Source organism: Wyeomyia smithii, chromosome 2 (genome assembly GCF_029784165.1).
Source record: "Wyeomyia smithii strain HCP4-BCI-WySm-NY-G18 chromosome 2, ASM2978416v1, whole genome shotgun sequence".
NCBI classification, from domain to species: domain Eukaryota; kingdom Metazoa; phylum Arthropoda; class Insecta; order Diptera; family Culicidae; genus Wyeomyia; species Wyeomyia smithii.
Genome location: NC_073695.1, coordinates 42100929 through 42126926, shown reverse-complemented (window position 1 = coordinate 42126926; position 25998 = coordinate 42100929). Strand labels below are relative to the sequence as shown.

Genomic DNA, 25998 nt, shown 5'->3' with positions numbered 1-25998 from the left:
ATAGTCTGTACTAGAAGCAGCGAGTAGCATAAGTAGCAACAGCCGATACAGGGGCGGGTAAATAACAAAACGGTTGTGTGGGAAGCCATGACCACAAGGTTACTCAAAACTACATAAGGCCGTTTGTTACATTACTCTCATTGTCACATTTTAAAGTTATGATCAGCAACAATAACTTTTATATATCACTAATAAAATAACTCTAAAAATGATGCACTAAAAGATCAAAATAGCTTCTGATATCTTTTTTTTTTGGCATTTTAATATTCAATATGTTGACTTCCGGTTCTTGGGAAATAGCCGAAAATGGCCAAAATTGCTAAATCTGGATATTTTCGGAACCGGGTGGATGCTCAGAAGCCGGAAGTCGACTCCAGATGCCATTTTGAAAACCAAAGTGGCAACTTCCGATATGAGAAGCAGCCACAAATGACCAAAAACCACCTTAGAAGAGTTTTTCTGGATTCGGGATGATATTCATAGGCCGTAAATCGACTCTAGCGACCACATTGAATCTTGGGCCACCACATTATTTTTCAAGAGTTATTTCATTGGTGTTGGATAGAAATTAACCCTTTCCCGCTCATGGTGACTCTAGAGCACCAAGAATTATAATCATCATATCTTGACATAAAATAGTTTGTTGTGCTTACGATTGTTCCATAAACTTTATATGCTGCCTCACTGGGCATTTTCTTCAAAATACTACAGTTGACAGTAGTTTTAGTTAGTCTACAAAGTGTTCAGCTGGAATTTTCTCGTGAAGCTATAAATTTTAATGATAAACCTTGTGAGCGAGAGAGGGTTAATAACATTGATATGAGATAATCTATTGTAATCTGTCAGCGTCTGTCATTCAAAAAATTATTGTAAAGGAGAAATTTGCTTCGAATTTGCGGTCACTCCCGATTGCAACAATGTAAGTATTGTAATAAAAAGCTGTATGTACAGGGTGCGCCATAATTGTTGCAATAATAAACAAAGGACCGTTAACCCTGTTTTTGGCAAGTAAGAGAAAACTTTTGAAATAAAACTAAATTATTAACTGTTATGTGCTCGACAAAAACCTAAATTAATCCACCTAGCGGTCAGACCCAGCCTTTCTCATTCAAACTTAATATTTGTAAAAATAGATTTACATGACCGCTTCAATCCAATAAATGTGTATTCACTATTTGGGTTGTAAAATAATGATGTTGTAATATAAGTCTAAAATATAAAATTTGACGTAATGTAAATTCTCAATAAATAGCGAAATAAAAGTAATGATTCTTAATTTCAAAAAATTCAATCACGAGCGATACCGGGAACATTCAAATGGTACGAGAGCACATTTAAATTATATTGTGGCCACATATATTGATCAAAGCAGGTATAGTTTTAAATAGCCTTTGAATTTGTTTTCTTTCCATAACTTTTGAACCACATATCAAATTGTTATGAAGTTTGTTATTTGTAAGTTTGAGATGTGACTCGTTCGTATGACACTAGTAATGTTCAAATAAGTCGTGTAATCGTTGAGATAGTAGAATTTCGTTGTTTTATTAACAATTTAATACATAACGGTTGCTTAGTTCGATTATAATCAAATGAAATGGGAATGTATAGGGCAGCCAAACTTTGAAACCACGTGTCAAATCATAATTCATCAGTTAACCCTTAAGTAGCCTGTTCATCTGATAATACAATTGATCAAACTGTGTACCTTCTGAGATAATGAAGTTTCATGATTTTCACAATTCGGTACATTACAGACGAAGTTACAGTTCGATTACAGTAAAATTCAACAGGGTGTTATGAGTCAGCTAGACCTTTCATTTGACACTTATTTCGTGAAAATCAGTTCGGCCATCTCTGAGAAAAGTGAGTGAGTTTATGTATTTTTGCGGAATATGTTTCTTTTCATAGTTAGATTTCACATTTTTAAACAAAACAGGCGAAGTTATAGTCCGATTGCAAAAAAATCAATGGGGTCTTCTGGGGTAACTAGACTTTTCATATGACACTGATTTCGTGGAAATCGGTCCAGCCATCTTTGAGAAACATTAGTGAAATTCAACACTCTCCAGAAGCCGTTTCTTTTCATAACTTTTGAACCACATGTTCAATCTATATAAAATTCAAAAGTTAAGGGTTTAAAAATAGCCCGTTCATTTGACACCAATTTTATTGAAATCGGTTGTGTGGTTTCTGAGATATTGATGTTTCGTGATTTTTACATTTTTAAACAAAACCTCTGAAATAAAAATCCAATTACAATGAAATTCAATAGGGTCTTATGGGGCAACTAGAACTTTCATTTGCAAATAATTTCATTAAAATCGGTCCAGCCATCTCTGAGAAAAGTGAGTGAAAATAAAAATCTGCACATACACACACACACACACTCACATACAGAAAATGCTCAGCTCGTAGAACTGAGTCGTGTGATATATGCCATTCGGCCCTTTGGAGCACTTTCATATTATCGGTTTTGCAAGTGATTGCTATACCTTTCTAGAAGAAAGGCAAAAAGTTAAAAAAAAATATTAATTAGGAGTAAAATATTCGTGCTGAAGAAATAGCGAAATAAAAGAAATGACTTTGAATTTCGTACACTTCAATCACGAGCAGTACCGGGAACGTACGAATAGCACAATACCAAATTTAAATTTTGTTAAAGCCATATGTTTTGATCAAAGCAGTTACAGTTTTAAATAGTCTTTGAATTTCGTTTCTTTTCATAACTTTTGAACCACATATCAAATTGCTATGAAATTTCTTACTTGTGAGTTTGAGAGACAACCTGTTCAAATGACACTAGATATGTTCAAATAAGTCGTGTGATCTTTGAGATAATAGACTTCCGTTGTTTTTATAATTTATTACATAACGGTTGGAATAAAAATACGATTATAGTCAAATAAAATGGGAACCTATAGGGCAGCCAAACTTTTCATTTGACACTCAGATTGTTGAATTTAGTCCAGCCATTTTCGGGAAAACGAGTGAATTTGAAAAGTCACCGGAACATGTTTTTTTCACAATTTTTGAACCACGTGTTCAATCACTATAACATTCATCAATTAACCTTTAACTAGCCCGTTCATTTGATACCAATATTGTTCAAATCGGTTGTGTACTTTCTGAGATAATGAAGTTTCGTGATTTTCACATTCTGGAACTTTACAGACGAAGCTACAGTCCGATTACATTGAAATTCAATAGGGTGTTATGAGGCAGCTAGACATTTCATTTGACACTAATTTGGTGGAAATCGGCTCAGCCATCTCTGAGAAAAGTGAGTGAGTTTGAGTAGTCTTCGGAATATGTTCCTTTTCATAGCTGGATTTCACATTTTTAAACATAACAGGCAAAGTGATAGTCCGATTGCAGAACAAATCTATAGGGTCTTATGGGGCAGCTAGACCTTCCATTTGACACTGATTTCATGAAAATCGGTTCAGCCATCTCTGAGAAACATGAGTGAGATTAAACACTCTCCAGAACACGTTTCTTTAAATAACTTCTGAACCGCACGTTCAATCTTCATGAAACTCAAAAGTTGAAGGTTTTTTAAGTAGTTGGTTTATTTGAAACTAATTTTGTTAAAATCGGTTGAGTAGTTTCTGAGATAATGATGTTTCGTGATTTTCACATTTTTGAACATAACCTCTAAACTAAAAATCCGATTGCAATGGAATTCAATAGAGTCTTATGGGGCAACTAGACCTCTCATTTGCAATTAATTTCATAAAGATCGGTCCAGCCATCTCTGAGAAAATCGAGTGAGATTGGGAGAGCGTTACACACACATACACACACACACACATACGCACACACACACATACAGAAAATGCTCAGCTCGTCAAACTAAGTCGATAGATATACGAGATTCGACACTTTGGAGCACTTTTATACCTTTGGTTTTTCCAGTGATTGCTATACCTTTCTAGGAGAAAGGCAAAAAAACACCCTTACATGCCCTACGGGATACCCGAGTATCCTTAAATTGGAACTTTTGAACTATGACAAATATTATACAATTTTAATAGTTTTAATACTAGCAACTTATCTATGTACTTCGAAATCAATACCAAGGGAAGATCGAAAACATTTTTTCATTTCCGAAAATCCTTTTTTACGGAGATAATTTCCGAAACTGAGCAAATTTATGAATATTTAATAATATTATTGGTATAATTACAAATGATACCTCATATGACTACTTTCGGAACCGGGATGGTGTTCAGAGAGCTGCAAGCGACCTTATTGGCCATTTCGAATATCAAGATGGCAACTTCCGGTTTCTGGAAAAAAAATCATACCACCATCGAACATGGGAGTTTCCGGAATCGGGATGAGGCCCAGAGACCCGAAATCAACTACAGGCGCCATTTTGTAATTCAAGATGGTGACTCCCGTTTTTGGAAAGCAGCTAAAATTGACCAAATACCGCCTCATATGAGTAGTTTCGGAATCGAAATGATGTCTAGAGACCTGAAAACGACCCCAGAGGCCATTTTGAATTCAAAAATGGCAACTTCCGGTTTCATGGAATGAACCAAAAATGACCAAATGCAACCCAATATAGGTTCTAGAGAACAGCCAAAATTGACCAAATACCACGTTATATGAGTACTTCCGGAATCGGGATGATGTCCAGGGATCTGAAAACGACCCAAGTGGCCGTTTTGAATATCAAAATGGCAACATCCGGTTTCTGGAAATAACGCTGACCAAACCCCTCTCCCCTCCCTTCATGCGTTACGTAATTTGTGTACGACACCTTATCAACAACTTTGCCGAAGACACTATGCCAATCAATCAAACCGTTTCAGCTGTAGAATTTTTTTTATTATCCAATAGAGCACACTATGAGGTATTGAAATTATTTTTATTGTTTAACCGGTTTTTTATTGGCATAGTGTCTTTGGCAAAGATGTAGATAATAATGGATATTACCGGAATCGTGGTGGTGCCAAGAGACCGGAAATCAACTGCAGACGCGATTTGGAAATTCGAGACGGTGATTTCCGGTATCTATAAAAAGCCGAATCTGACCAAATATCACATTTTATGAATGCTTTCGGAATTCAAATGATGTCCAGACTCCAGAGACCTGAAAACTATCCTAGCGACAATTTTGAATATCGAAATGGCGACTTCCGGTTTCTGGAAAAGATTAAAAAATGGCCGAATACCACCCAAGATGGGTATTTCTGAAATCGGGATGAATCCTAGAGACCGGAAATCAATTTCACACGCCATTTCGAAATTCAAGTTGGTAACTTCTGGTTTATGTGATGACAAAATACGCTTGTCTGCTAATAGCAAACTGAAGTAAATTTAGCAAAATTTATTTTGTGAAACAATCCATTGTTTACAACGCTCTCATATGCATCTCATCACCTAAACCACTGCTTGAGCATTCTTCTCAGTTGAAATTCAAACAGTGCGATGAATATGTTTTCTGGGGTAGGCGAAAATTTTATCAAATTTAGAGTTTTCAATTTAGTTTTAAAGTTTTTAGTTTATAAGAAACCTAGAGTAGCATAATAGGAATCCGCTTCATGAATTGGTAGGCTAATTTAGGGAAAAATATGAGTTTTCCTACTGTCTAGCGCTTGTGTATCAATGATCCATGAGATGAAAGTTGAAGCAGAGATGCATAATGAAACAAATCCCTTACTACATAATCGCCAAAATAAACATTTGCAAAAATTTGAATCCTGTGAAAAACATAATTTAAATCCATTGCGAAATCCTGCACATTTTACTTGCAGCTTTCTGCATCTATTTTCACCTATTATTAACAGAATGTTCATTTCATTGGATTATTTCCAATAAATTTAGAAAAATGTTTTGCGATGTTCGGGTTCAAATATTTGAAAAATACGTAACAAAAACCTATGGCTAATTTTCATTGGATCTAAAAAACTATACCAGATCGAAATCGAAATGAACATTCGAACATATTTGCTGAATATGTCCGACTGTTCATTTAATAAAGTGTACAAGTATTTTTCACGAAAAATAAAATACTTTTCAGAGAAAAACAACCGCTCCCAACAGAATGCTTAAACTTCTCTTCATAGTTTTCTACATTTGTCGTTGTTTTCTGAGCGCTGACCTTTTTTGTTTGTTTTGAAGTCATCAATAGAGTTCAAGAGTTTATACCGTTCGATTTTCGCCCAATATTGTTCGATGAGTCGCAGTTCTAGGAATTTTTTGGAATTTTTCTACAAAATCTATCTGTTCACTTCGAAGAAGCTCCAAACAGATAGATGGGTCTAGTCAAAACTTCGGGAAAGTATGTATGTTTACGATAGACAAGAAAAAAACGTTTTTTGATGCATGAACGTTTCAATTTCGTCGTTAGCTTAATTAGGTTTAATGACATTCACATAAGCAAGTTTTACGAGTACTTTAAAAGAAACCAGGACAAATTTAACCCTTTGATAATTATCAGTTATACTTGTTGGGAATGTGACATTTTCCTTTCGCACACAAAGGCAACTTTTCACCGGAACAAAATCATTTTATGGCACTGTGTTGACTTTCCAAAGGTCTTCCTGCGCGCGGGCGATTATTTGTTTCTAATTTATCGCTTCAAAGCGTTGAGTGAGCCCTTGTGGAAGCTTCTGGTGGAGGGGGTGTTTAATTCATGCCGGTTTCAATTGAGGTAGGTATAAATGCAAATCATGATTACCGTGCACCGATGAATCGCCACAAGTGCATCGTAGGGAATTGGCCGCAGATCGACGTGGGCTTTCATCCATTCGAGAAGACAACGGCGATATTTTTTCCTTTATTTGTTGCTGCAATGCGGGTTGATTGCTGTAAGGCGATATTTTCAAGGTTTACAACTCCGAACGATGATGCGGCTGCGATGGGCAGCGATAAAAAAAACATTATGTTGAACAACTGGGACTGGGACTGATGGTTGCCCGGATTTAGTAGTTAATTTGCTCGATGTTGAAATGATTTATTGGCATAGCGGAGACAGATAAAGAAGGTGGTATCACGTTAAGAGCCCTTGATCGGACCAGCCGAAGTAGGTTAGCATGACAGATTCAACGCCCGCCTATATGGGGCTTGGTGGGTGGTATGTCCGCAGGAAAGTGGGTAAATTGATTCCAACATGTTAATAAAATGTTAATAAAATGGTAAGTTTTATTACTTGTATGGTTTGATCTTGATAGGAGGGAAATCATTATTCTAACATTCCAAGAAGTAGCTGTATTTTAATGATAGCAGCTTTTGTTCGCTTAATCACAATGAGAGACTTTCTAGTGACTTTTTTTTCACGTGGGTACCCAAATTCATACCTGGGAAAATTTTGAAAGAGATAAACAAATTTAACCATCACCTCCACAAGGAAGGCTGAAAACTCATACGGAAAGAAACATTTTTCGAGAAACATGCGTTGTTTGCTTTGGATCCCGAGCCGCTATTATCGTGTTTCATGAGCGTGCGGAGGCAGGGCGTCTATCAACGATGATAGAACCGTTCGTAGGAACTTCGATTGCGCACATCAGAAAAAGTTTACCCACTCTACGTGCTGCAGCTTTCGGGCATTCACGTGCTCGCGCACATGTGTTAACCCTGTGCCGACCCCAACAGTCTATAAGTGATCCTAACATCGCCGCGTTCGAGTTTATACTTGCAATAACGTATTAATAATCAAAACAGAAAATTCCCGTTTCAATCAGTTCGGGGTCAATAGGAGCAAACAAAACGCATCGCACCGTACAGGGTTAGCGGCCAACTTGACGAAAGCTAAGGTGGGTTGAAATAATAATTTAGGCGTGTTTATCGTGGATGATTAACGCGTGGGAATTTTGGCTTCTTTTTTTCGGCTAGCTTGCAAGGATTGCCTATAGCGTTCGGGAAGGGTTTTTTGTTTTCGTGTGTGCCGCAAGTACAGAGTAAGAAGAAAACGTGCCAGCAAAAGTTTTCGCTTTGAAAACATTGTTTACATACCCGAGAGTTGCTGCTGTACGTCTTGCTGGAGGGCGGGCAGCGTTTTTCCTGAAATTATACCGACAGAGGAAAACAATGAGAATTTGTGTTACATTCTATTGGCTTCAATTGAAGTAGAAAGTGAAGTTTAGGAAACTTGAGCATTGATGTGTTTGGTGTTAGAGATTGACTCTTTGGTCTGAGTGTAAAATAACATGTAATGTGTATCATTGTATCAGTTGTGTCCTCATTTTGTGTTTTTCTAAAAAAAATTCAACCGTGCAAAGTGTAGTTAGTTTTTATCTTTTGATTCTTACACCAATTCCATTCATGATTTTGGGCCCAAAAAATAGGTAGTTTATCGAAACTATTTGGCTTGATTATGTCTTAATTATCTTGGTATGTTTCGATCAGTTTCGATAAAGTTTAAACTCAATTATGTTGTTCATTTGTATGGAACTCCACTTTCAATTGGAATAGAGCTTTGCTGATATGTTGGGTACATTTTTGAATAATAATGATTTTTTCCCCAACACACAAGTGTAAATAAGCGAATATTCTTATTGATTAATTATTGGTCTTAATTGACTACGAAGTCAAAATTTTTCGTGCTTTCGAGAACTTCCTGATGAAAAATGATTTTATAACCCTCGGTTAAGTCTGAAATTCAGAAATTGGCACATAATGTTCAACACCATTTTTGAATCCAAGATGGTGACCTTTAGTCTCTACGAAACTGTGCAAAGCTGTGAAACACGTTCAAAAATCCGTAATAATGATATTTTCGAAAGCAGAACGGTGCTTAAAAACTGGTAATCAGTATCAGATACCATTTTGAAATTAAATACCAAACCGGATGACTATGCTTATCACTTGCTGGAAAGCTAAGAAATTTGAGGGAAATGTTCTGAAATCTCCAATTATTGGTATTTCCAAAACGAAGATCACGCTTAGAATCACGCTCACGTCGATTTCCATTTTGAATTTTAAGGAGGGGACTTTTGGTTGAAGGAAATCCATCGTTCATCATATTCATTTTTACATGATTTCGGAATCGGGATAACGTCCAGAGACGAAATAACAGACACTATTTTTGATTTACATTTACATTACATTTCGAGCGAAATGTTGAAATATTCTCCTATATTTTGAAAACCGGCATGATGCCGAGAAATCGAAAATTTGTGTCTGACGTCAAATTGAAAACCAAAATGACGTTATCTGATTTCTGTGTAAAACTGAGAAGTTTGTTACAACACTTCTTAATACTGATACTTCCAAATCCAGAGTTCTGAAAATCGATATATGATGCCATTTTGCTATTTAGGAAGGTGAATTCCGCTCTCTGGAAAACTGTGAAAAATTGAACAAACTATTCAAATATTCTCCAACTCTGGAAAACATATTTTCAAAAGGTCCTATTAGCTGTGATTGATATTTTTTTCTAACTGGTAACGGGGTACCAAAGTATGTTATATTTTGTCAATGATGTTTCTCGCAATGTTTCACACATTTTTAGATTTATTGAGCTAAGCTATGGACACTTTTGACATTTCGTCAAAAATCATGCCAATTTTAAGCATCAATTTGGGATTTCAACCGATTGAAGTAACTACAATTGATGGACTGTCAAACGACTAAGGTGAAATTGAATCCCGAGCAGAACCGGGGACTCAGCTAATAGTTATTCACGTATTTATAACATAGTTCTATATTTCTGGTTTTGTCTATTGTATTAAATAAGGTATGGTGAAATGTCATAACCTCGCATTTTCCTATGCTAATCACTAGCCAGTTTCTATGACACCAGTCAACAAAATATTTAGTACAGCTTGTAGACGGCAACAATCGTCAATTGTACGGACTATTAAGTTCAACTTCAAGTCATCCACGTATACTAACTTAAAACCAGTCTCCAACATTAGCATAGCATCATCGAAAAACAAAACGCGAAAAGTAAAAACCCTAAGTTGCTGCCTTGCGGTACTTCCGATTTACTAGTGAATTGTGACGAAACACAAGAACCAAAGTTTACACGTAGAATTCTACCACTTAAGTACAAACAAAGCCATTCGACGAACGGACGTGATGCTCCAAGTCTGATTGTTTTCATACCTTGGGAAATTTCCGTTGCTCAGATGATTTGTTGAAAATACAGCGAAGTGGATTTGCTAACACATTGGCACATCGGTTAACTATTAATATTATTAATCCTATTATCAACTACCATTCAGCTAAACTGAAATAATTTGATTTTTGTTAATAGGTTCTTGATAAGAGCGAAATCATCATCCTACAACGTTCTTGACACAATTTTTACTCGAAATCAGCTTGAATAATTCACTTAAAAGAGTTTGGGAAACCGGAGAAAATAAATGATTTTTGCAATTTTTTGCACCACACTTCTTTCTTCTACTTAATGCTGTGCTTCTGCCGCTAGCAAAAAAAAATCAACACGCTTTCTGCTCTTCTCACAGTTGAGCGAAACAAGAGCCCGCAGTGTGCACTGCTGAGATATCACAATAGAGACAACTTGAGTTTTTTCGTAGAAATAGGCTCATTAACAGCATGCAACACCTCAAGTGAGGATCTCGTTGTTACCGATATCACACACTGGAGTATTCTCCATTTAAGTTAATTCTCGTTCTTTTACGCTTTCTTCCTTGGTCGCATTCGATCCCAAAATCATATGCACACACTCGCGATTACTCCCTTACTGCCAACACATTGACACATTGAGTGAAGCCATGTTTCAATCTGCATTGCGAGAGGGCGGAGGAACAAACAACTAATTTGCTTCGGCTGGTTTTGCATTGGACTGCTGTAAAAACTTAACAAAGCAGTCCGATACCCTACACGTTCCAGTATGCGATACTTTACAAATTCTTCGCCTCACTCTCGGCTGTCGCTGGTCCCCGTGGCTCTGTGGTTAGCGATGTCGGTCGGCAAGCTCTCCCACAAGGTTGTGATATCGGGTTCGATTCCTGATCGAGTCGAGGATTCTTTCGAGCTGAAAATTTTCTCAGCTTAGCACTGGGGCACGGTGTATCGTTGTACTTTTACACATACAAAATGTGCCGAAAACAATATCGATAACGAATTCTCTCAACTAATCTAGTTGATCGAGACCGCTATTAGCCCCAAGGCTAAGCGTGCGATATTGTATTGTTCGGCTGTCGCTGCATGAAACAAAACCGGGTAGATGAAGGATATATTTTCGTTTTCGTCTCATTGTTTCAGGCACTTTTCTGATCAAGCTATTTTAGTCGAGCACCGTAAATTGGGGTGTCTTTGATCACCCTACCTCTTTTTTGTAATTGTGTTAAAAAAGCGCTCGTAGTGCTTGGGATTTGGCATTATCTTCACTGATTGTGTTGATATATGTCTACATTGCTACCATTCATTCATTTTCTGCTATTTAATTTATACTATTTTTGCCATTTTGACGTAGGACTACGTGTTGCGTCAGATTTCAAACGATTATAGCAAGCGAACGACTTACGGCATCTTAGTCATTTATATGTCGGTGGATAGATAAAATGTGTAACAATTGTTTGATATAATGTTTAACATTGTTGCTTCACTGCTTAGTGGTGAAAAACGGTAAAAAGTTCCAAGGTCAAGCTTTCCCATACATTTTCCTCGCTATGGGCTTGCTTCCCGAGCACGGATAACAATAACATGGACGAAATAAATTCCACTGCCTACACATTTTGACTCAACAAAGTGTTTTGGTTAGCGGGGGCCTAGCGTGGTTGGTAACGTCTCCGCCAACCACGCTCGACGCCTGGGCTCGAATCCGACCTCCAACATAGGTGTCGATGGTTGTGAGGTGGCGTGATCCACTCACAACCAACCCAACTGGTCTAGATTCAATCCTAGCCGACACCGGGAGATTTTCTGAGGTGAAAAATCTCTGGGATCACGCCTTCCATCGCATGAGGAAGTAAAGCCGTTGGCGCCGGTCCGTTAATTAACGGGTCGTGAGGTAGGGTCCTGGGTGGAGTCGCCTCCCCGGGCGTCGGTGATTGGCACAACAACAGTGGCGGAACTAGACCGACGGAAAATAAGCGAGAATAAAAAAAAAGTGTTTTGGTTTGTTTGTCTTTCTCTAAGCTGCGTGGCCACGCCCTAATGGCAAAAATCTACTCTGAACTCGATACAAAAGACTGCGTGTAGAAAATTCAGCTTCAGTCTAGTTTGCCACACAATAGCGAGTGGAGTATAGCTGTTAGAAATACACGACGTTGAGAAACGATAGCTGCATACGAGTCAACTTTCAGGCACTGCGAAGCATGTTACCTTTATCTTGCATACGGCAGCAACAGTTACCATCGTACGCTGCAGAATATTTAGCTGGCACAGCTACTGTAGGGCACAGCGGAGAGCAAACTTTATTATGCGCGGTCAAGCAAAATATTCAATGCTACCGATGGTGCGATCATCAGCGTTCTGTAGCACGAATTTCTAACTGAAGATTATGGAATCCGTTCTTTTCAGAACTATAGATACTCAAAGATAAGAGTTATGAGAATTTTCGCAACTACTACTAGTGTAAAATTTTCATGTATTCATGCATCGTTAGTTCTACAATAACAACCATAAAATATAAACGGTAGTGTTGCCTATGAACAGTTTATCGCAGCATATATTATATACATTTAGTCCTACGTCACCATTTTATACAAAACCTAGGGCTATATACCTTGTAGTATTTTATTTCGCTTTTCATCACTGGTTAGTGGTTATGTGTGTTGACTGGAAGCGAGTATGTTTGCAATAGTTATCGGATGGTGATGGAGGTAAAAAAAACTCAATTTAACGATAATCCAGATGAGCAAAACCAACAACCAACTTGAAATTATATGTTTTTTCTTTGTTTTATTAGTACCACTTTTCAAGTTCATACTGCCTAAGCAAAACTTTGTAGACTTGTACTCTGAAATGTTGTACGTACAATGAAAAGATTTTCGTGATGTTGATGGTCAATTTCTTTCTTTCGTTGTTTTTGCGTCAAATTGTAAATTTATTTATTTCAGTTTTGTTTTAGGACATAATGAACTAGAATCAGTGACAGGTTAAACTTTCACTTTCGATTCTTTCATGTTTAATGTTGAGATTTGGACTCGAGTCTCTGTATGCGTCAAATGCGAAGCGGTGTCTGAGGTCATAGCTGTTTAAATGGTTCATATTTTAGTTGCCATTTGTCAAAGGATTTAATTTATTTATATCGCTCTTATGATGACCGACTTTTTTTTTAGAATTGTCCTATGTAACTAGCACCGCAATCGGCACAGGGAATCCGATAGATTACGTTGCTTCGCTATTCCTTTTAAATCTGATCTTCTTTTTGTGTAAATTTAATGTATTTTAACGTTTGTGTAAAAATTAAATCTAATGACTTTTCTCATGTTCTTTTTATGATATTTTTATCCTACGAACGATACGCTTGCTCATAGACAAGAGTTAAATGTTTACCATAAAGCTGTAATTGTTTTGATTTGGTGAATGGTGAACATGGTAGCTTATGTACCACTAGTATCAATATTAAAACGCTTTCATTTGTGTGAAATTAAGTGCTTTAGGTGATCTAGTGCTATTAACTCGACAGCCAAATAGAAAACATAAAAGAATAAGCAGAAGTGTCTTTGAATGCTTTCTATTTATTCGTTCTTTTATTGATTTAATTTGTGTCAGTGCCGACCATCGCGTCTATATCAGACGCTACGGCTGCTGATTGAAATATTCAGCGTTATATTTTTCCATTGTTCGGTACCTTTAACCTTTAAAGCCTTAAAATACCTTACAAATTATTCGAAATTCAAAGAAAAATATCAATAGCACAAAACGACATCTTTAGCCTATAAAAAAGTATTTTGATGGAATTTCTCATATTCGAAAATTTGGCAAATATATTTACGACTGTAGGGGAGTCACCACGGTCAAACTATGTTCGGTAACTCGGAAAGCGCATTATTGTCTCATATCGTACGAAAATTCACACACTTGATAGTTTTCGTCTTGGTTCAATGAGTGACACTGGTCAACACAGGTGTGGCCCTAGAGCTCAAACTAAAAAAAGATTAAAGGTTTTTAGTAATTTCTGTGTGTGTTGATGCCTCTAGCCACTAAGTGCACTGTTTTCCTCGAAATAAACAGTCAAGGTTATTGAGAGAGTATGCCGAAACATTAATTGTTAAGATTTTCTTGTATGTCAATGCTTCAAAGCAGACTTATGACGATGTGCTTTTCCCCGGATGCCTAGAAACCGCAGCATTCACTATAATAGTTTTTATTCAAAGTAAACTGCCCCCATATTTACTTACTTACTTTACTTTACTTTGTAGTTAGCTATTTGATTTAAAGGTCAAAGTTTCATTCAAATCAATTTTTTTACGGATTCTGGATGAAAACGCTCATGATTCTAATATGTTATTGCTTATTATGAAAAATGTGAAAATAAACATTTTAGTTTTAACGAAGCAAATTTTTTTGTGAGAAACTTTTAAGTTGAATGGCCGCACGCATGACTTTCAATAAGAAATCTCTGACCTTTTATTTGAACCGGGTTCGAAGCGGCTCAGCATAATACCTACTAATTGAGCAAGGTATGACATTTCTGAAATTTTACCCTTGGGTAAAATTTATTACTTGGTATGACTATAGAAATGCTCACATGTTTGGGAGATTTTCAAGACAAACATAAAGATTCTAGCATTGTACGTATCATGAAACCCCGAAAGACATATCCAGATTTATCTATTCGAGCGGAAATATTTTTTTCGTCAGACAACATCACGCAATGCAGCAATCCAAACCGGGGTCTTTGAGCTTGAAATGGGAAAATAATCACTTCAAGAAATACGAATCCTAAGAAATATACACTGACAGCAATAAATGGTTGATGAGCTTCCGTTCGAGGCAGACTAAGCAGACTCGTGGGTACGGGTTTACATTGTGATAGCAGCCAGCCAGCCGGCCTTATGGTAAGCCGGTAAAGCACACAAACCTTCTTCAATGTGCCAGTCAGGCAAGCTTGACGCTGATTACCCGAACAGGGCAGGGCCAAAATAGTTACTATCTTTAACCTCAAATTAACCCACGGCAGCAGCATAGCAGAAGCAGCAAATCAGTGATGCGTTGAATTTTAATCTAAATCCGAATGTACCAGCCACTTGGTATTCTGTCTAGTAACGGTTTCGCTCGATTAATTCCAAGGAATTTCCGATGGTTGGTCTGTAAACCGCCATCGTGAAAAAATATTGATTTTTTTAGTGAAAGATACTTGCCTTCCCACGCCGTAAAACATTTGCTGTAAGCATAAATTTGTGACTGCACAGCATCTTTAAGAAACATTCTGTTTAAAACATGAAATGTTCTTTATTAAACTTTGAATATATCAACATTTGATATGCAAATATTTGATCTGGCGTCGTGAGTAGGAATCGTGTTATTTGATTTGTAATTGAGATGGAACAAACACGCCACATTCGCATACATCTTGATTAAAAAAGAGATCATTCATTCGTGGGCCAGATTGGTAAAGATTTCTTTAGACGCAGTCGCAGATACGAATATCTAGATCCATCTGTCTGTTCTGTTGTTGTTGTGGTGTCTTCAAACTAGCTAAAACGGGAGAAATATTCGCGCTCCCTTTGAAGCTGCTCGGCGTGATGATGAATTGGCAAAAATGACACCCTGTTTGGTTTGATGGTGACGAACAATGTGCCGGATCCGGGAATGATGGATGATGTTATGGAGAACGTTATTGTCGACGATTGATGCGTGCCGTTTCTCGGTTTCGCCGAGAAGAATCGACACGTCTGTCATCTTGTTCGAGTCTAGCCGGACGCCGGAGTGTGGCAATCGAAATCCGTTTCATTTTTTGTTCGCACTAGATCAAATCTTGATTAGAATAGGAATATGCTGCTCTGAATGAAATATTTGTTCTATCTAGAGTGTTGAATGCTGTGTTGTGATGAGTCGTGAGCAAACCTGATATAACGTGATTTAACCTTACTTTTGATTGAGAAGAATTTTTGTTAAAATAAAATAGCCTGTTTGTGAGAAAAAAAATATTGCACTAAACAATTTCAGAACACTTATTTGTTCTCAGTATACCTATTCTGCACAACGCAAAACGGTCCACCGTGAATCGATGCCTCCTCAAGCTTTCATCAGAATCAATCGTTTTAGTAGGACACGCTAACGAAATTTTCTTGTACTCTCGAATCAAATATCAATTTCCATTTTCATTTGCCTTGGCATTACAAGTTTCCGTGCTAACGTTTCGTTTTGTCCTTGAGCCAATACAGACGGTAGCTACGGAACTACCGAGACGTTTGTTTACCTACTGGCAGGGCGAAATCGTTTCGGTTGAGAGCGGGAAAAAAGCTTTGACGAAATTGAATTCAATTGGTCTAGTAGGTAACCTAACCATGCTGATCAGCGCTGACTGTATCGTGACTCAACGAGTGTCGATTTGTTCTGGTAAAAGTGACAGAATGAGACACATGAATCGAATTTGTCGGTTATATGGGTTGTAATTTTGTTTGTATTTTTGGTACATAATTAGCTATTCCATGTTTCAGTATTCATGTTCTTTAAATCTAAATGGTCGGTGTTAAGTCAGACCGGACCAAGTCGCAAAATTGGAAAAAACGAGTTAACGATAGTATTGGATAAAGATTTTCTTAAGCTACATCACACAACAATCAGTTTTTCTTTATCTCTAAAACAGCAGAAATAACAGCATGATTTTTGTCTGCATGACCAATGAAAAGCTATTACAATGTTCAGTCAGAATGGACCAAGTGTTTATTTTCAAGAAGACTGCCTTCAGTCAGCTATTGATAAAATCGAACAAACGGAAGAATTTTGAAGCGTTTTTCCGAATTTCTTTGTATCAGAGAACTCTTTCACTCACCCCCCATCGGAATCTGTAAAGTTTTACGCACTGCCGTGGTTTTGAATGTGTTTTTGGACCGTTTCTTGCTGTCACTAACATGACCTGATATCATGCCTTATAAAGTGCAGACGAAGTGAACCATGTGTTAAGCAGAAAAAAGTTGAAGTTGTCGGAATTTACAGCAACGGTTTGAAGTCAACATAAATGAATTTCAACACTACCAGTAAATGAGGAAAATGTACATGGTCCACTCTGATTGAACACGTCAATGAGAAACGTTAGTCATTTGTGTGGGTGACACAACATTCCACAATTTCAGAAAAAAGTTCAAGTTACAGTAGTAATACTGACTCAAAACTTGATAATTTTACCAATGAATTATATCCTCAGAAGGTTGAAATAAATGGTAAGTGTATGTTTGTTACTATTTTATGCAAGCCATTAATTTGTTGAAACAAACACAGTTCAAAGTTTAAACAAACTATTTTCAATAATTGTTGATGTCGCAGAAGCTAACCATGTAGATTAAAAAGTTTTTGGCTGCTCGGCGATCAATGGACTAAAATTATTTGTTCAATTGTTCAGTCATAATGGACCAAGTCATTAATGATTCTTCTTTGATTCAATCAGAGTGGACCAAGTACATTTAATTAGTAACAAACCTGTCCTTTTTGAGCTCACGGCACTCCTTTTTTTCAATTGTCATATTGCATGTCATATACAGTTAGAGAGTTACTCCAACTTATAACATCAAAACTGCGCTAAAATATTGAAAACTTCAAAATTCCCAGAGCAACAAACTTCATACTCGTTTTTCTCGAAATGATCAAAATGTCACTTGGTCCGGTCTGACTTAACACCGACCAAATGATCCACGAATTTGCTTCAACATTTGCAAGCTGAACATTGTTCAGTTTTGCATTTTTCGTTCGTATAAATTGAAAATAAATTGAATTGAAACTCAGGTTTATCCTCCTCACAGTATCAAGAATTCTATGAAATATGATACTCTAGGTTAATAATTATAAATGTCCACTAGTAAAAGCGCAGCTGCTTGCAATTGTTAGAGCTAGACTGTATTTTCTTAAGGTTTATAAAGTACTTGATAATAAATGCATACAAAACTAACAACTTGCGTACATTTCATATGTATAGTTAATTCCCTTACGAACAGTTTTATGGTTTACCCTGAACGCAAACTATTCTCTAATTAGTAAAAGTTGTACAACAATTTTTTTAGCATTTGGCCAACGCTTCTGCATATCGTTATGGTGACGATATAAACTGAAAATGAAAAAGTTTACACATTTGTTGCTACATGCTGATAATACTGCATGGTATTTCCTCATTACGGCAAGCTCACATATGAGGTGAGTGCATCAGAAGCTATAAACAGCTCATCGTAATGTGGAAAAAGTGAGCTTAGAAATAATAAGCTAAAGTTCTACTTGCTCCAAATGAACGTTATCTATTCCTACACGAATGTCATTGTAGCAAACTTGTCAGTATCCGTCCATCTCAAGGGATATCTGTTTTATGTTTTTTTTTTCATAGTAGATTTTTGAATGATAGAAACTTTATTTATGTACAAATAAAAGAAATCCACAACACACTTGAATCATTACCCAGTACGCAACAGATAAAAACACTTCTCCTCTGTCATTCTTCACCTGATCGTCTCGCCTCGGGTGCCACATGCAACATTGTTGATCCGCGGGAATTGTTCGGCAGGCCGCCCGTCAGCGCTATCATTAGGGTCATGAAAGGTAATCTCTGCTGATGCTGCTGCGAAGTATATTTCCTCCGGTTTTTTTTTGTCGGTCGATCTTTGTTTCTGTTTTGCTTTTGGACATTAAACCGGTAATTTGAATGTTAGGAAGCGAGACTGTGATTATAAATCATGCACGAGTCGATCGTCTGATCGCTCGAATGGCAGCACCTTGCTCGCTGCTGCCACTTAACTGTTTTTAGGCTATTAACGTTTTTTTCGTCTTTTTCTTTCTTTCGTTGGTAAAGTGTTCGCATAGATTCCAATAGCTAGACGGCGGCAGCGATTTCGGCGCATCTTCGCCGGATTGTGCCATGACCTATCCTCACGAAGTGCACACTGGCAGACACGGTTGCGATTTGCTGCCTCGAAAACCGATCGTGATTCTTTCGAAAGAGAAAGGATGCGGGTCATTGGAAATTTGCATAATCATAAGATATGGTATGGTTTTATTGTTGAGTCAGAAGTTAACGGTTATTGTTGTATGGTTTTTTTTTTCCTCCAAATCATAGTGTTGCTTAAGAGGCAAAAAAACTTGACGAAACGATGTCAGCTCACTCAAATGGCCTTTTTTGCATGTGAAGATGATTGTTTAGTGCAGTGTTACAGTGAGTCGTAAGACAAGTGCAAAGTAGAGTAGAGTATAAAACTTATACCGTCTTGTTGAGAAAACATTGCAATGCCCACGCTTTTATTTTGCACTTGGTAATGTTTTATTGCAGTCATGCTACTAAAGTTTTGAATTGCAACGAGGAGAGAGTGAGATTACGGTGTGAAAATCGTGTGGCACACATACGTATCTAGCCAGTGCAAGTTGCTTTTTACAGCTTTCCTGGAGACTTTTTGCTAAACTAGGATATTCAGAAAACACACTGTGGCGCGCCACAGTATCTTTTAACGTAGAGCCACGTCCACAAACCTAATTCAATTTTAATCAAAAGTTCGGTTTGTTCTGCTAAAACTACTGAATTCATTATACTTCATTCAAAATGCTGAAATATCTAAACGAAGACGGTTAATTCGACCTTACACACATTCGACATTTCAAACTATTCTCGTGTTTGCCACGAGTCAGCACGAACTGAATTTTGTTATCCTTCAGCCTCACAGCTGCAATATGCAACACGCAACAGCGTAATAAACTTTTGCGTGGCTGAGAGTGCGTTGCATCTTTTGCTATTCGCTTCCATCCGATACGAGAAGAATTTGATGGGAACATGGGATAAATTGTTAAAAGTTGGAGTCTCTTACAATATGGTTCTAAAATAAACTTCACGAACAAAATGCAAGCTTGTGATTAGATTACCGCTGCTTTTCTAATTGATTTTAAGCTGCTTTTGTCAAAAAATGTAGTAGGCTCTGAACGACATTTCATGGACACGTGATGACGAATAAACTGATTTGGTCAGAGGATACGAAAGTAATTCTATTTGGGCCTGAAGCTATCACAAGAAAATGGCGGTGAACCGGTGAAAGTATGAAAAAGGAGTGTTTGAAGGCTACAGTCAAGCATGACGGTGGTGAGTTACTTTACCAACACTGAGCATGACTTTGTTTTTTTCGTTGACGGAATCATGACCAAGAAGCTTTATTTGGAAAAATATGAATTCAGAGTAAAGAGCCCGCAATGATGCGGCTTCGAGGTCTACAAATAAACCGTCGTTTTAAAGACAATAAAATTTTTGTTCGTATTACATATTTTGCATCCTTAGCAGATAATTTGTTCAGAATTAGGATTCTCAGCAAGTTTGTCCAACTAATGTAATGGTTTCCAAACTTTCTGGTTTCGCTGCCCCTTGAAAGAATTCCAGATTGAAGTTTTTTAATACGAGCCTGTGTTTGGCAATCTCATAAGGTCTTGCGTCTTTAATTTATTTCATGTCTTCGATTTAGTTAGCAGATAGACTAAGATCCGCTTATAGAAAGAAATTTCAACCACCTGTCAAATTCACCAAGACCTTCGCCGTATTAAAGTAATCAACTTTCATTTAACACACAAATTCATCATGATCAAATCATGTGAGGTACTCGAACCGAAAAAATTTCGAGCCGTACCGCAATGCTTATTTCACATCAATGTTTTTACGTTGTGAAGGCTTCCGCCCCTTTTCAAATAATCTCATTCTATTAGTTTCGTGGCGAAATGTAATGACATTCCAGATAAATGTAATGAGTCTGCAGATAAACCGTCTCTCAAGAGGGTTAAACACATGGGCGCAACTACGGGGGGGCTTCAGCCCCCTCTAGAAAGTGTTTAGCCCCCCCTAGAATTTTCCAGAGAATGATTGTATTCAATATAAATACATTCCATACTACTTATCAGAGCATCAAAATCAACACAAATTGAGATGTCGTCATTCATTGGCTAAGAACTAGTTCTGCACCCAGGATCGTTTCTCAAACCTTGCTCGCTTACTCATCTTACGAGTCAGACAAGAGCTGTAGTAACTCGTGCTGTATCAAGAAGTTGTCGCCATTTTACTCGGTTTTGGACTGTGTTTCACCAGTTCCTACGCCCCTTACTTTCTGTTGCCGGTAGGGTTTGCTGAAGAGAAGAGATTTCACAGGGTTTTCGTCCGGCATCCTTACGACGTGACCGGCCCACCGCAACCTATTGTCTTTTGCCAGGTGCGCAATGGGGTTCTCTCCAAGCAGCGCTTGTAGCTAATGGTTCATGCGCTGTCGCCGTTATCCGTCGTCCGTTTGTACTCCACCGTAGATAGTCCACAGAACCTTCCGTTCGAAAACACCAAGAGGACTTCCGTAGAGGACTACCGGTTATATCAGAGTTTTGTAGTTTTTTGTATTGAAGTAGTCATGTCCGATCAGCACTGTGATTGGTGCGTACGTATGTAATGTCTGTAACGAACGGGTCGTCGATGAGAACGTGGTCAATTGTTTTGCTGCCAGCCCGTGGCAAGCTGCGAAGTTGGTGCATAGCTGGCCGTTGTCGTTCGTCAAGGTGTACAGGCTGTGCTCGATCACCGACTTATATAAGTCTTTCCTTCTGTTCATGTCCCCAATGACGATCTTGATGTCTCTACGCGAGCAGCTATCGTAAAGTTTCTCCAGCTGTGCGTAGAACGTTTCTTTTTCTGCATCAGGTCTTCCTTCGTGAGGGCAGTGCACATTGGGAATAGTGTAGTTGTGGAACCAGCCTTTAATTCTCAACAAACACAACCTGTCGCTGATTGCCTGCCACTTCATCACACGACTCTGCATTCTGCACAGCACTATAAAACCGCTACCAAGCTCATTGGTTGTGCCACCGCTTTGGTGGTACTGTGCCTTGCGGTCACAAATCCACCGTACCTTCTCTCCTTTCAGGCAAAGCTCCTGGAGCGCAACGATGTCGAAGTGGCGGGATTCTAGCTGATCCAGCGGAATCCAGTCGACATCCGGGGCGTTGAGCGATCTACTGTTACATGTACCGAGCTTCTAATCGTCGTCCTTATTTCGTCGGCTGGGTTATTGCCTATTGTTCCGGTTCGTTTTGAATTCTTGATTCTTCGTAGTATGTATTTTTTAGTATGCTGCCTTATCAGGGCTGCGATGCCTAGTCTCGTGACGGGGCTGCCGCCATAGGTGTAGTTGGCGAGACACCGCATTTCATAGTTCAGCCGTTCGGTCCGGATCAGTCGCTGTTTGAGCCGCCCCTAGCCTGTGGGGTTCAGACAAGCTGCTCTCTAAGGAGAACAACTACCCCTTTCCTGTCAGCATACGACCAAGTTCCCACCGGTTCACCGGTTTTCTCTTGGTTGCTCGTATCACAGTCGGTAACACGTGGAGGTAGGAATAGGGCATTATGCCTTGAACCACACTGGGGTCCTGTTTTATTCCAGCTAGTACGAGTGTGCTGTTAAAAAACACTGCCCAGCCATTTACCAAACCTGGCTCTCCTCAATATCAAATCAGTGTTGCTGAAAGAGGTTGGCGTTGACGCTGTGTTCAAGATATTCAGTACATCTTCGGAGATTCTATCCCGAAGTGATTTTTTCTGCTGTTACGACACTATTTTAAGCGTTATTAAATAATCATATTAAAACTCCTTTTTCCGTTCGCCCCCCCTAGAAATTTTCCTTAGTTGCGCCCATGGTTAAACTTTTTGAATAGTTTTGATTGATTTTTTTACTGATAATTCTGAATTATCAGTAAAATATTGCCAACCTAGGCAGTACACACAATTTTAAGGTGAAACGGTGTTGAATCCAAAGATGGCCGGCTTCGAGCCACCACTTCGAATTTTCAGAAGCACAAGACTCGGGAACAGTTTTGACATTCCCTGTGAAAACGCTATTTTATATTTGCTTCACCGCAGCAAACATAAAATAGCGTTTTCACAGGTGACGCATTTACTGTTTCCGAGTCTTGTGCTTTTGAAGATTCGAAGCGGTGGCTCGAAGTCGGCTATTTTTGGATTCAACACCGTTTCACCTTAATTTCGTATATGAAATTATCATATTCTTCCACATTATTATTAAAAACATTGGCGTAACTGAGGAAAAATCCTAGTGGGAGGCTAATTCTCTATATTCGCCATGCAAAAACGAAAGTTTTTTACATTTTGTATCTGTCGTGAGATACGATTTCGGCACTGCAGCAGTAGCTCGAGGACTTCGACAAAGAATTGCCGAATATCTGCTCTACTGTTCTCATTCTTTTTCATTCCTAGGAAATATTTGATTTGTGGTGATATGAACCGAAGTCCATAGTTGAAATCACTTACCGGAATCGGCGATTCCTTTAATTGCAATCAGGAGAACAAAATTTCAAGCGATTCGAGAAAATGCTTTTGGATTTTGACAGCTGTTTGTTGATGAAATCAAAACGCGCGTCAATTAATGCAGAGGAAGAGATAGTGAGGTAGAGCAAAAAAGAGTAAATTCGTATCCATTGACGTCATTATTTTTTCTGCCTTGTTGAATAGGTTCACAACTATTTTGGTGTGGTCGATGAGAAAATTATTATTATTTAGAAATTCCTTGTCCTTTAGTGCCAACCGTACAATTTTGAGGAGCAAAATAAGTAATGGTATGTATACTCAACCACGGACTTCCACCACGGACCAAATATTCGCGTTACGGCAGGTCCTACAGAAGTGCCGTGAGTATAACGTGCCCACACATCACTTGTTCATCGATTTGAAATCGGCATACGACACAATCGTTCGAGACCAGCTATGGCAGATTATGCACGATTACGGCTTTCCGGATAAACTGACACGGTTGGTCAAGTCGACGATGGATCGGGTGATGTGCGTAGTTCGAGTTTCGGGGACACTCTCGAGTCCCTTCGAATTTCGAAGAGGGTTACGGCAAGGTGATGGATTATCGTGCATGCTATTCAACATCGCTTTGGAAGGTGTGATACGTAGGGCTGGTATCGACACGAGTGGCACGATTTTTAGAAGGTCTGTTCAGCTCTTTGGCTTCGCCGATGACATTGATATTGTAGCACAAACCCTTGAAAAGATGACGGAGACGTACATCAGACTGGACGAATTGGACTGGCCATAAACGCATCGAAGACCAAGTACATAAGAGGAAGAGGCTCCAGAGAAGACAGTGTCAACCTCCCGCCACGAATTCATATTAGCGGTGATGAAATCGAGGTGGTAGACGAGTTCGTGTACCTGGGCTCACTGGTGACTGCTGACGACACCAGCAGAGAAATTCGTCGACGCCTTATGGCAGGAAATCGTGCCTACTTTGGACTCCGGAGAACGCTCCGCTCAAATAAAATCCGCCGCCGCACGAAGTTAATCATCTACATAACATTGATCAGACCGGTAGTCCTCTACGGCCACGAAACCTGGACTATGCTCGTGGAGGACCAACGCGCCCTTGGGGTTTTCGAACGAAAGGTGTTGCGTACCATCTGTGGTGGAGTGCAGATCGAAGATGGGTCATGGCTAAGGCGGATGAACCACGAGTTGCATCAGCTGCTGGGAGAACCACTCATCGTTCAAACGGCGAAAATCGGGTGACTACGGTGGGCTGGGCATGTCGTTAGGATGTCGGACGACAACCCGGTGAAAATGGTTCTTGATAACAACCCGACTGGAACAAGGCGACGGGGCGCGCAGCGAACAAGGTGGCTCGATCAAGTGGAAGACGACCTGCGGGGCCTCCGCGGACGACATGGCTGGCGAGCTGCAGCCATGGACCGAGTTGAATAAAGACGACTTCTTAGAACAGCAAGGGACACTTCGGCCTGGAGCTGACTGGTAAGGTAAGTAGGTATACTCAACTCTAGGTGGAGCTACAAAACTCCTAGAGGGGGCTATAGCCCCCTCTAGCCCCCCCTCTCTTGTAGTTACGCCAATGAATAAAAATGGTTCTCCTGAAAGCCACCACAAGTATCACTGAACAGTTAGATGAAGAACGATTTGCGCAGTTCGACGTCATGAATGTGGTCTTCTCTGACCACATTCATGACGTCGAACTGGACCCTCTACCCTCTACTACAAGTAGTCTTAACTCTTCACATCTCTAATAGTGTTGAAAAGTCACCGTTTGTGAATGGTCACAAACAAATTCCCTTTAAAAATGAACGTCGGTTACTTATGATTAAATCACTCGCTTTTAACAATTTCAATATTTACGTTTTTTTCGTGTAAACGTTTCTCTTTAAACTCCCCAACTTGGGATAGATTGTCAACCAAAAACGCTCCAGCAATTTTTCACCACCGCTCTGGTATGGAGCATTCAATTTTCATAAATTGCTAAAAGTAACGACATCATCGTTCGGTTTTGGGCCGCAGATAAATGACAATATGTACAGGACGTGGCACATCGTGGCTGGCAATTGGAATTGGCCCGCTAGCAGTCATAAATCAACTGATTTCGCGCTAAACCCCGTACGTAGTCAGTCCGGAGAGCTTCCTCTGGTAGCGTTTTCCGTTATTGAATGAAAATTTATTGAACAAAGATGAGCGTGAGCGACTGCGACGATTTTATGGTTTCCGTCACACCGCGGACTTTGCGAACCCGAACGCGTGTACAGGGTTTATTTAAAAAAAATATTAGGTCACGCAAAAAGTGGGACGACCAAAGAACGTGATTCAGGCTTTTTTGGGTCGTTCCGATGCCAGTGGAATTATTCCGACTACGCGTGTTGAAATAAACCCGAAGGTAGCTGGGAAGTGGAGGGGCATATTTTTGCGGTAATATTTTATGTAAAACAATGCTCTGGCGAATGACAAGTAATAAAGGTTTTCAATGATTGATTGTCAATCATCCGTGGAATTTGCGTTAAATTGTATGATTTGAACAAACAAAGCTGCGATAAAAGCACAGTAATCCTTTCGCACCTATCGGGTAGGTTAATTAAATCACATCAAGTCTAATAGAAAAATATAAACCAAAACCATAGTTGG

The 25998-nt window shown here is 38.8% G+C and overlaps 1 protein-coding gene across 2 annotated transcripts in view; it reads right to left on the bottom strand.

The window, feature by feature from the left end:
* Window positions 1–25998, bottom strand: part of LOC129720690 (uncharacterized) — a 257772-nt gene that overhangs the window by 73544 nt on the left and 158230 nt on the right. For both annotated transcript variants that reach the window (XM_055672261.1, XM_055672262.1), the window contains one exon: window positions 7966–8013. The gene's annotated coding sequence lies outside the window, so the exon portion shown is untranslated. The remainder of the gene's footprint in view (window positions 1–7965; window positions 8014–25998) is intronic.